The sequence below is a fragment of the Egretta garzetta genome, unplaced genomic scaffold (genome assembly GCF_000687185.1).
Source record: "Egretta garzetta isolate BGI_Z169 unplaced genomic scaffold, ASM68718v1 scaffold61, whole genome shotgun sequence".
NCBI classification, from domain to species: Eukaryota; Metazoa; Chordata; class Aves; order Pelecaniformes; family Ardeidae; genus Egretta; species Egretta garzetta.
In genome coordinates, this window is record NW_009258620.1 from 595,373 (window position 1) to 608,523 (window position 13,151).

The following is a 13,151-nucleotide window of genomic DNA, read 5'->3' on the forward strand; positions in this document are numbered from 1 at the left end:
ACTTCTAGTTTTGTCTTTCTTCATTCCAAGCTGTTGACAAGGTAGATTTCCTTATCTTGTTTTATTAGACTGTTCAAATTGCCATACTTGCTCTAATACTTCTGTTTCATTTTTACTCACATTAGTATTAAACAGTAACTTTCTATTCTATTTTTGAAGTTGGTGACCTCTGAAGGATTTGGAACTCTGAAAGTTTCATTGGTGGAAAAATATCTGATATCATATTCTGGAAAGCCTATGGCTCATTAACTTATGTCTATTAATGGCTGCAAAATTCATAAACCTTTACATAATGATTTTCTTTAACTCTAGTACTATTAATTTTTATGGTAATTTTACTGTTATTTATGATCGTCAAAAGAGTCTGTTAGAAAAAGATAATCGCGCGGGGCTTCCAATTTGTAGATCCTCTATGCCTTATAGTAATTGTTGCAGGGTCTATTAAAGATTAAGGAGGTTACAAGCTTTGACTTTATAAGGTGAAAGTAATTCTTTGAAGGGAAAGTTATATTATTAATAGTGATTGGAATTGATTACTCAAAGAGCTATAGTAATTCATTTGTGAATTCCATTCAGTTTCACTACTTTAAGGGTTTAAAACATTTCTGTCTAATCTGAGGGATCCTAATTTCTTTTTGCTTGGCTGCTTACCAGTTATAGGAGCTTTTTACACTCTTTAAAAAAAACTACAAGCAAACAAAAAAAGCAGCAACCCTGTAATTAGAAACAGTTACAATAAAGAAGTTAAATTACTGTGTTATCCTTAGAAAATACTGGAGGAACAACAATTTGCATTTCTGTTTTTTCTCTCCGGCATATACAGAATATATGATAGTTCAAGATCTATACTGTACATGGTGTACACAGATTTAAAAAGGCTATCACCTGGATAACGTAATGCAAGAGAAATGGAGCAGCTAGCAGGTATTTTCCGTAAGATGCTTAGTAGATACCCTATATTTTGATCCTTTTCACATGCACAGAGTAAAGCAAAGAAACACGTAATGCAGGCAGGAGATGTTGAGTTTCAGGAGATGTTAGGTTGTTTTACTTGGCATCCTACAGATCCATAGGTTCCTACAAGAAATGCCTTCTCTGTTCATAATTCAGAACTAGCACCAGAGGCTGCAGCCTGAAGTCTCATTAAAGATTTGCACCTGAAGAGGCTTTGGGGTCACAGATTGATCAATGATCAGTTAAGGGTTTGGTTTTTTTTCCAGTGTCAATGCAATTTATGTAGTATCTTAAAAGTATTTCTATCAGAGATGTTGGATCTATTTCTTGTTTTTTCAATCTCATTCTGTGGAGGAAAGCAGTACTCCTTTAAAATTATTTTACCTGTGTAATATCTACTTTGATTTTCAGACTTTCCAGCTACGGCTCGTTACACTACACAACCCCCATGCCTTTCTATTATTTGAGTTTAGCCTTCCATCTGCTAAGGCAGAACAATGATGGTCTTCTCGTCTGTTTGTCAGTGTTTTGAAGGCTGTCATTATTTTCTAGAAGATTTTGAACTCGTACATCTGGTATGCATGGACGCTACATATTCTAGGGCTGTTTTCATAGAAGAGTCCTCAGTTGAACTTGCTTTATTTGCTACTTTTCTTATTATTACAAATCCTGCAGTGGATTGGTGGCCTGTTTGTGTCTTGCAGTCATGGCAGCTTTTCATGGGAGTTGTGTATTGGTACTCATCCAATTTTACATATATGAATAGTCCCGTAGGAGCTATTAACACCGTTCATACGCATAAAGGAGAGTACATTTATACATGCTTGTGGGACTTGGCCCATTGTTTATTTAATTATCTGAGAGCTTCTGATAGAAAGTATCCTACAGATATATCAGCTATTATTAAAATCCTGTATTATCATAAATCTCTGTTTAAATGTCTTTGCTATTTTAACTGTATATTGCCTTGGGAGATCATTGTATATGCTAATAAATGATAGTTCTAAGTGGTAGCACAAATTGTTGTGCTGTCTACTCGGTGATTACAGTTGTCTTCTATTTGCGATTTAGCAGATCTAACCGCTTTGGGCATTTGAATTGTATAATTTTTTTTCATACTTCATTTTAGTAGTAGTTATGATCGTAAACTTTTTTCCTGTCACTCCTCCCTGTCTGTGTACTGAAACTATTTTGTTTCAGGGAGGTTTTGCTTTATTCTTTCCCCATTTAAAATGCTTAATTCCCAGCTTTTGCTCATCTCTTTCAGGCCAGTATGTGTTTATGGTCCATCAAATGGCTGTGCCCCCATTCTTGGGACAGTCTCCCACCTGCCTTCAAACTCTTGAATTTTTCCAGAAAAAAACAAAACCAAGAACAAAGATTCTTTCAAAGTCACCAGCAAGTAAAAAGGATCAAACCCTGCAGCCAGGGCTCTTACCTAAGGCACACTGAAGTCAACGGAATTTTTCCCATTGAATGCAGTGGAAGTTGGATTCAGTCTTTGCATCCCAGTCACCCTTGTAAGGTTTTTAATGGGTTTTCAGTTTTGATAGCCAAGAAAATAATTGACTTGGAAATCCGTTAGACTCCTTAGGACTTGGAGTCCCCTGCAGTGCAACTGCAAACTGTTATTTTACACTTCATTTTCATGAGATCTTCATTGATTCTGAGTATTATTGCATGCCTTTTCTAATAAGAAAAAAAACCCTTGCTATGAAAAAAGTGATTTATCTGCAAGTATTGTCAGTGTATGAGTTCCATAAGTATCATAGGTGTATTGCTGCTGTGTCCCCAAGTAAATATACAGCTGCCAACTTCTTTATTATTAGTCAGAACTAAGGTCTTTGTGTCCTTTTATCAAATACGTGATCAACTGCTCTGTACTGGCCAAAAGATACATCAAATCCTGTAATCAAAAAGGCTTCATCCTCCTCTGGACTTTCCAGATTTTTATCTCATCATTTGCCCTCTGAAATACGCTTTTAAGTGAGCAGAAAGCCTGGAGCATGAAGTCTTTGTACCAGTGGACCTTGTTAACTGGCCATTTCTGAATTATTTTTAGACTTCAGAATAATGAGCTACATTTCCTATTGATGTAATGGCAGCTTTCACTGGGAAGAATAATTCTTGTGTTGTCAGTTCACTAATCAAGTTTTAATAGCAGGCCTTTGCTAGGTTTAGCGCCTTTTGAACAACTACATGCCCTAACACCGTGTCTCTTGGGACAGCGAGAACTGCACAAATGGTATCTCTTAGAAAAGCAGGATTCTCTTTTTCTCAGGCTATCTGTTTAGAGGTCTGATTTTCCAATATGTTATTTAACCCAGCTAGATCACTATCCCATTCCCTGCTACCGTGCAGACACTGGCTCAGTAAAACAAAGAAAACAAATTCCTGGTAATTCTTTCCCCAGTGACATTTGTTGGATCATGTGTTAGGATTAGGGAGACTGTATATAAGGGCCAAGATTTTAAAATGTAACAAATGAGACGGTTTGATATTTTGCAGTATTTCCATGTGGGTTTCCTGCTGCTGCTGTGTGTTAAGTTCGAACAGTTTGAGGGTGCAGGGGGAATAACAATAAGTTCTTCAAGACCAGAATATTTAGTGGCTTGGCCTTTCATGTACTAATTTACTATATGGCACTCTGTAAAAACCCTTTTTTGAAAATTATTAACATGCAGACAATTTTAGTGACAAGATTTGGATTTTGTTTTCATGTAAAGCTTAGATGCTTTGCTTCATGTCCCAAGAGAGTCCCTGGTGGGAAGCAATTGCTGGCTGTTAGTCCTATACCAAGACAAATGTTTAAATTCAAATTTCTGAATCTTCTGCTGACTATCATCTTTCTTGAGATTGACAATACTTGCAAGTAGCAAGTCTCTCCTTAGCGTGGTAGATGTGCAAAATGGATCATTATCACACAGTGTACTTTGAGACTCAGTACAAAACAGAAGGAAACTCAAACTGAATATTGCTAGTGAAGAGACGTAGGAGACACAGCTACATCACATTTTAAAATGTCCTTTAGAGCATCGTAATGCAAACAGTGTCTTCTAGCATCAATATACAATTTTTAATACACAACTAAGTATTGTGTTTATTCCTCCTCCTTTTTTTATTTTGTCAGAATTGAATGCAAAGTTGGAGCTGGTATACAACAATTAATCTGTGATCTTTAAAAAAATGAATGACCACCTTCTTTCAGAGTGACTTTACAGGATTACAGAATGTGCAATTGAAGCCAAAGCCTCCTTTCATGTACACACCCCAGTGGTGGCAAAATAATAGACCACAACTAATGAGAGAATCATTTAGTCTAATGTTGTAAAACACTCATGGGCTGTGGTGATCCAAACATCATAGGTCATATTATCTGCATTTTTATACCTTTAGAAGAGAGTTTATTACATGGTCTAGTGTATTTTATATAAATTCTCCAGATTGCTATTGTTGTGTGAACTGTACTGCAGGTTTACAGTTTATTAAAATGTACTGGGCCAAATCCTGATGTCAATGAAATCTGTTAAATTCCTCCCAGATATATTTTTTGAAATATAAAATGTAAAACATCTGCTTTCTAAGTAATCTGTCATGTCAGTAATTATATTTGTAGAGACATAGGGGGAATCTTAAATACGCAGTCCTCCAGGAGCAGGCATATTTTGAGAGACAACTTAAATGACGTTTCATCTCACTGGGTTTGGTTTTTGTTGAGGTTGTCTACTTAGTTCCCCACTTGGAATTCTGTATTTCTATATATGATTATGCCACTTAAAATGGGATCGTCATTCTTGAGTCTCTAACTGCTACACTGTTACAAATGGTGTTTGACTGTTACTGTTTCTAACTTTTACTGTTTTTACCAACCTAAATTGTACTCCCAATGTGGAGTGCTCTTCAGTGTACTTGAATGTAGCTCTGTTCCCATTCTATCCCACAAACACTCCACACGGATGACTTTTCAAAGATTTTTAAGAGAGTTGGTAATTTCAGTGTGCATGCTTTGAACAGACACTTATTGTGATAAATTTAAAAAAAAATATATCCGTATATTCTGTATTGATCAAATATTGAAGTAGGCATAAGGAATTATGGTTTCAGCATGCACATGCTTCCTCAACTGATTAAACTGATAAAATTTTACTGAAGTTAATGGCATTGTATGAAATCTGTATTTGGAGTGAGGATTTGGCTCTTACATATAGTAAGTTACTAGTATACGATATTCAGTGGAACTACAGCAGTTTACATCTGCTGAGGAGCTGACCTACCTATCTAAAATTCATGCAACATCCCTGTCTTTAACTCAGAAATGCTTTTTCATCTTCAGATGAAAAAACTGAGGCAGGGAAGCTCATTTTTTGATGGATAAAAATTGCTAAACCAGAAGCAGATACCTATAAGGGTGCTTTGGGGTTGTTTTTTTTATCATTTTCCACTTCGATTCCTAGAACTTTGAATTTCTTTTTCTTCTATCTTGTTTGTTTTCTTCAGTAGGGTTGAAATTGGCTTTGTGTTTTTTAGCACAAAGATTGTTCTGGTAAGCAAACAGAAAGGCAAGGAATTATGGCATGGTACTGGAAGTTACTCAAGCTAATCCATACCAGATACGGGATATTTCTTCAATTCCAGCAAAGCTTGTACCAGTTCATTAACAGAAATACTCTGTAGGAGATGCAATAATCTATGTTTAATCTTAAAGTAAATCGGTAACTGACTGTATTTGTGTACTTTATGGCATTGCAATTTGGTTCATCTGTCTGCTATTTTAAAATACTGTTTAGAGAAATCAGTCACATCTAGGATAGCATTTTCTTTGTAATTTTTAGTGATAATTGTATACATTTGCAACAGAAGAAGAAAGAGGAATTCTAGCAGAAAATTATGATGAAGATGACCTTGAATTGAAGTCTTTCTGCATTTTTTATAAGTATTTTCCTCATCACTATGGGGTTCAGGAGTGGAAAAAAAATAAAGGTAGTAAGAAAGAAGCAGTCCTCTTTGTTTTCTTGTGTACATGTGTCACATGAAGGTGAACCCAGAAGGTTATGTTTAATGTTTTCCTGGCTTCTTCCAGATGTTGATTTTTACTCTTTCAAGCCAAAGTTCTGTGAAGGAATGTTCTTATTTTATTACAGATATATACAATTTACCCCCTAGCTATCAAGGTGACCAGTTCTAATATGTTTAGAATTCCAGTTGCTTGGATCTCATTTGATTCTTCAGTCTTTGAAAAGGCCAGCAGGTAACATTGTTCAGGTTTTTTACAAGATTTTGATTTAAGGTTTTCTTAGTGGTTTAATCACAGAATCACAGAATCGTAAGGGTTGGAAGGGACCTCAGGAGATCATCTAGTCCAACCCCCCTGCTAAAGCAGGTTCACCTAGAGCATGCTACACAGGACTTCATCCAGGCGGGCTTTGAATCTCTCCAGAGAAGGAGACTCCACAACCTCCCCAGGCAGCCTGTTCCAGTGCTCTGCCACCCTCAGAATGAAGAAGCCCTAGTCCTGTCGCTGGACACCACTGCAAACAGACTGCTTCCGTCCTCTTGACTTCCGCCCTTAAGATATTTGTATGCGTTGATGAGATCCCCTCTCAGTCTTCTCTTCTTCAGGCTGAACAAGCCCAACTCACTCAGCCTTTCCTCGTAGGGGAGATGCTCCAGTCCCTTTATCATCCTAGTAGCTCTCCTCTGGACTCTTTCTAGGAGTTCCTCGTCTTTCTTGAACTGGGGAGCCCAGAACTGGACACAGTACTCCAGGTGGGGTCTCACCAGGGCAGAGTAGAGGGGGAGGAGAACCTCCCTCGACCTGCTGGCCACACTCCTCGTAATACACCCCAGGATACCATTGGCGAATAATGAATAATGAAATAGTTATTTTTCTTTCATAATAGAAATGTGTTTGGTAGCCAGTCTCCCCCTAGTTGTAGGTCCCAGCAGGGACATAAGGAACAGATGACACTGTTTGCCTTGCATTATAAATTGTGGCTAGGAGTCTGAACATACTTAAATAAGAGACCTCATTTGATCAGCAATCACCTAGTTTCAAAAGTAGTCTGTTAGCCTATATCTGGATTTACAATGGCTCGATGTGGGGGCTGGCTGGGGGATGATTCCATCTGTGGCTCTGCAATCAGTGATGGAAATCTCAAATGAGTTAGTTTGGAAAATAGGAGGAGTTTGTGCAAATACCTGTATTCCTGCCATGTGGGTAGGACACAGCAGCAACTCTAGATTGCACTTCAAGCCATCAGGTCGGAGGAGATACAATTGGTTAATGTATGTCATGGAAGAAGGGAAAATGAATAACTTATCTTGATCAAGATTTCCAGAATAGGAGTCAGGTGGCAGTCAATTCAGGAAATTAAGCCAATGAAAATCCAAATCTATACAGAAATGGCTTACAAGGAGTAGGCCATCTTTTTTCTCTGGCAAAAATTTTCATTCGGTGATTTCCACAGTATTTCAGTAAAGTTTTTGCTGCTTTCGTCCCCTTGGCAACTGTAGGCTACTGAGAATGTGATGCCATCGAGCAGTTTATCTGCTACCTGGACACTTTAAGGATAAAGTCTTGATTTACATGTCTCTTGAGAGAGATTCCCTTGATACTGCATCGGAGGTCTTCTGCGTGTTGCTAACATACGCTATCAGAAGCAATCCTCTTTTGACCAAGAACAACTTAGGACCAGAAGAATCCCAGAGCCAGAGGGAAAAAGCTTACAAGCAAGGAAATGACAGCATCTTTTCTATGAAGCTATTTTTTCTGTGAATGTCCGTGTATCTTCCCTGTAGTCTTTGCACTTGATGCTGTCATTTCAGGATAAAATATTGTTTTATCAATGAGCTTTCATTGTGTTAGTGAAATCTGTAAAGGAGAGATTAACTCTTCCTCAATTTTCTTTAGTTCTGCAGAATTTATTGAATACAGAGTCCTGTAGTAGTATCTAGAAGATGGATTTCCATATAACAAGATGGTTGTTGATTTGAGAATCTTACATTCCAGCAGGATGATGTATTAAACAATGATTCAGTCCACAATTTTTGAAGTAACTGACAGCATTTATGTACCCAGCCACAATGTGAGTATAATCCAGAAAGGTAATAGGAAGCACAGACATAGTAACTGCCTCTTTATCCCTTTAAGGTACACAGGATTGGAAGAGATTTTTTTTAAGAGTTAGAGTGAAACCTTTAGCTAAGAAGTACTGGTGCATTGCACCTGCAGAATAAGGTTTTGTACAATGCCATTGAATTAGAACATAGATAATATAATTATTGGTTAAGGCCCAGGAACCAGTATATTAAATCTGTTCGGTAATTTTTCATTTTATAGGCATAAATAAATTAGGATGTTCTAGTTTGGTGGTACCTAAATGCTGGAGTTCTCTGTTACTTAGAGATGAGCATGAATAGTTATCTGGGCACGTAATACGTGTGGGAGATGTGGTATCTTAATCTGTTCTGGTGCTTGTAGAAGTGGTCAGACTCAAACTGATTTTTTTAAATGAAAAGCCAGTGATCTCAGTGGAATAATAGAAAATAGAAATCAGGAGTGAGTAGGTGGTACTGATTGAATGGCGCTAGCTGAAAGCAGTGTAGTTGTTTTTTGTTGTTTTATTAGGCACCCATTCATAAAGCATAGAATCTTTCAGTTGAAACTGAGATTGTTCATCCTTAAATTTCTTATGGGCAGTAAAAGACAGTGTTAGCGTGCTACTGTTCTCCTACAATAGTCTAAACTATGTTAATCAATTTACATGTATAGGGAAGTTTTAGCATGCCATTTGATTTACAGACAGCCACCACAGAGGTAAGAGGTATGAGTGGAGCAGGACAGATAAAGGGGAGCTACCCAGTGGACAGTCACGTTCTCTGCCTTGCCTCTGTTTTATCATCAAAGAGGCGTTCGCAAAGTATTTGGATGCTGAATCTGCCAAGACACTTAAATGGCAGGATTGTCTCTTTTTATTCTTCCCCTTTTGGTTGCAGTCAGCAGTAGGACTGTAGGAACCAAGGCAAAGTCTGGAATGATGTTTCTGATTGTGTTGATTTTCCTGCAAGGATACACTCTGCCCCAGAGCTTCTGTCTCGCCCAGATCACAAGGCAAATCCCTGATGAGGAAATCATCACTGTTTTATGGCTGTTTGGTCGAATAGAATCTTTTATCTGTAGGGTTTTGTGAATGTTTGCTGAATTTCAGGTACTTACCAAAATAACTTACTCAAAAGTCTTGAAGAAGGTAAGGAAATACAGTGAATTTGATGACTTTTGATCTGTTTTATTCTAGGTGGGGGAAAAAATACCAAAGTTCTGTCTTGTTTGCCAAATTCTGACATCCAGAACTACATAATACTATGAACCTGAATGCCAAATATTTAGAGACATCTCAGATAACAAAAGCAGAATTCTAAAAAAAACCAAAACAAACAGCTAAGGTAAAAACAGTGTAATAGAAAAACAGCAGATGATGAACATCCAGCACTGCAGCTGATTTATATTGGTATAGTACTGCTGACTTTAGTAGACATGAGATTATAGAACAAAAGTTTCAAAATACAAACCTCACTTATTAGGCTTCCTAGTACAGATAACCTTGTTAATTCATATCTGAAAATTACATACAAGATTGGAATACTTGCCTTGCCAAATGGAAACCACCACCCTTTCTTTTCTGATCCCTTTCTGCTTCTGTGAAGAAAAAAAAAAAAAAAAAATGGAAACCACCACCCTTTCTTTTCTGATCCTTTTCTGCTTCTGTGAAGAAAAAAAAAAAAAAAAAGACACAAATCTGTAACAGAGAAAAGCAATAAATAATATTGATAATCACCGATGATGAGGAATAAGTGCTTGGAAACTGGGAAACGAGTTGTTCTGGAAGGCTGATTTGGCGCTGGTAGTGCTTTTCTGTAAGGCAATGCTTTTTGTCTCGGTGGTAGCACACGGGTGCTGTGGTTGCCAGGGTTAAGGGACCCATTTTTTTGTGATCTCTTACAGGGCCATGGAGGGATGGACCATTCTGTTGCTTCTGTTGGACTTGGACTTGGACCGGGATGGCAACGTAGTGGCAAGGATGATGGTGGGAGTCACTTTGGCGTTGGTGGTGACAGTGACTAATGTGGACGACTTGGACCGGGATGGCAATGTAGTGGCAAGGATGATGGTGGGAGTCACTTTGGAATGGGGATGGCTCCGGTACAAAACAGACTCCATCCTAGGCCTAAGCCTGCAGCTAGAGGTGCTGATGAACTCCATGCATGGGAGCGTTGGCTCCTTAAAACAAGAAAACAGCAAGATGAGTACACAAAACTGAGCTGTGTTAGGCTTAACTCTATCGAAGGAGGAAGGCGTATGCGGGAAGCTCAGTCTATCGGTAGATGACTGTCATGTCCACATCCCAAACATCTCGATGCCTCTACAAGAACAGATGAGTAAGCTGGAGAAAATGGCGAAAGAAATGAGAAATGGCCGCTGCACTAGGGACTGATTGGTTGGGAAGTCTTTAATGTGTTTGGGTTTTCCTTGCCGGGGTGGCTGAGTGGCCTCCTCCAGTCGTTGATAAGGATTGTAACAGTGATTGCTGTAGTTTGTATTATTCTAAGCTGTATTAAGAGCATCATGATGAAATCTGCGTCCACTGTGAAGTTTGCTCCCTTAAAACCTGTTCCTGAAACTGGTGCTCCCCCTGAACCCCGCCTGAGTCGCTGCCACGCCCCTAAACCCGACCCATGCGATGGGGCTTCCCCCCCAAAGCCTCCCCCTACCTTAGATGGCCCAGCAACCCCCGGATGGTGTTCATCTGTTGCCGTTGTTCATGACCTATTATGGTCAACAGACAGGGTCCGCAGCCAATGAGGCGCCTGGACTCGGCGAAGCTTCTGGCTCTGACCAATAGCGGCCACAGCTCAGACCGGACGCGGGGTAAAGGGGGCGGTGCCGGAGTCTCCCTTGGCGTGGTCTCAGGGCGGCGGGGATGTGCTGGAAGCCTCTCGCCTCGGCTGCGACGCTGCCTGAGGAAATTTACCGGGATCGAGCGCCCTCACCTCATTTTGGTGAGTGCTTTCTTCTGGCTACACCCCTGAGTGAGCCCTCGCCCCCACGCCCCCCCCGGGCGAGCGGTTGGACCTTCTGGGTAGCCACGAGAGGGAGAGTTTCCCCTTGTGAGTGGGCGTGTGTGGATCATCCATCTCCTGTGTATTGATGTGTGGTACCAACACCCTGACTGACGCCGCGAACCTGGTCCGTGTTAAATGTTATTGGAGTGTTGATTGGTTTCATTTCACCCCTGTTTCCCTTTGGTTTCTGGTGTGTGGTTTTGGCTGTTTGTGAAATAAAGTTGTTTGAGCTTGTCTTCCGTCTGGGTTAGTTTTCGTGTTCCTCTGCGGCGGGTGCATGGCTTGTTACAAACGCTATAAATAGTCACATCTTTGGCCAAAACCAGGAGTGAAGATCCTGCTCTGGTCGTGTTTATCGTGAGTTTTGCTCGGAGTAGTAAGGGCTTGTGTGATGATTCACAGGGTAAATTTAATGGGTGTAAAACCAACCATCTTCGTGTGTTTCTGAGATGGAAGTAGCCGCCACGTATGTAGTTACTCTCTCAAATCATAAGTATTTCTGAACTTTTAAGTGACTGTGAATGAGATTTTGGTATTATCTTTCCAACATTCTGTCTCACAGACTGAATCCCTGATCTAAGGAGAAGAGAGACACACAGGCCGGAGCTGAGAGGTAGAATGTATGATCCTTTGTACCTAGGTCTGCCCCACATGTGCTGCTCTCGAGTAATTCTCTATACTTAAGAAGCAAAAGCAGTAGAAAAGGGCAGAGCATCTCCTGTATTGAGATGGAAAACCCTAAGTCTGCAATGTTTGTGAGCGTTTTGAGGTCTTTGGGTGTAGAATGCAAAACACTGCTATGGCACTTCTTAATATTGTGCTTTCAGACTGTCCTTGTCATTGTGTACAAGTCAGCTTTTATAGTAGTATGGATGTGAGGATTAAACCAGGATTTTTTTCAAAGTTGTATGCAAGTTGAAGTGCACTTTAGAAGGAACTGTTGTCAGAGTAATTCCAAATACACTTGGGTTAACGGAGAGCACGTAACACTGTGATTGCTCTAAGCAATGACAGAATTGCAGAGTGAGCCTTTCACAACACTGCTACATTGCCTTATGCCATAACTACATTCCTTTGATTATTATAAAGAATTGTACCAGTTTTCCTGTGTAATTCAGTCAATTTTTTTAATATTTGGCATCATCTCGACCTAGTGGGAGGAATTTTTCAGGACTGAAAAAGTACAATTTTTTTTTTTAAAAAAACCCAAAACACTCCCATCCCAATCCCCTGTTCCCCAGACCTTTTGCTATCTAAGTTTTCCTATGTCATTTGGAAACATGGCAGACCTAGATTTTCTGTCTGTTATGTCAGTGCTACAGCATCTGTAGGAAATTCTATAAATGTTTGTTATGGAAACATTTGCCTAATCATCCCTGTAAAATTTTTGAAAAGCTAAGGAAACAGCCTGCCACTTAATGCATGACAAGGCAATACAGACAGCCATACCAGGAGAGAGATCCTGTTCTCAAGAATTGAATTTCTGCTACAAAACACATGCTTACTAGAAAACACACATGGAAAGATGATGTCCTCTTTGAGTCCTAGAGAACTGGGTGTAAAATTAACCCTTTGTGATGATTTGTGGGGTACTTTGGAAAACCTGGGGGAAAAAAACCTCCTAAAGACACAACCTTTTCTCAGTTATACCACCTTTATTTCCAAAGTAACTCCACTGCCTGTCAGAGAGCACAGTCCAGGGTTGTAAGAAATCTTTTTCTATTCCTGTAAAGGGAAGTTGCATATAAAACAATTGCCTATGATGCAGCATAATAATTACCGAAAAATAAAATCCCTCCTCGCAAGCTGTCAGTTACTGGGTGCTCAAAGTAGAGCAAAATAGAATACACATACAAAGTTAAAGAAAACAGAAAACGGAGCTGTGTGTGATTCTTGGGGACCTTGCTGAAGGAAAAGGGTGAGATAATTAACAGCTAAATCAGAAAAACCTTGCTGAGGCCAGAGCAGCACAGATTTAAAAAGGTTCTGAAGCATTCATCAGCACTCACTTTCTAGCCTAGTGAAATTTTCTAGTGATGTTTCTCGTTCTGATACACGATGCTGAAAATTTGCCTGTA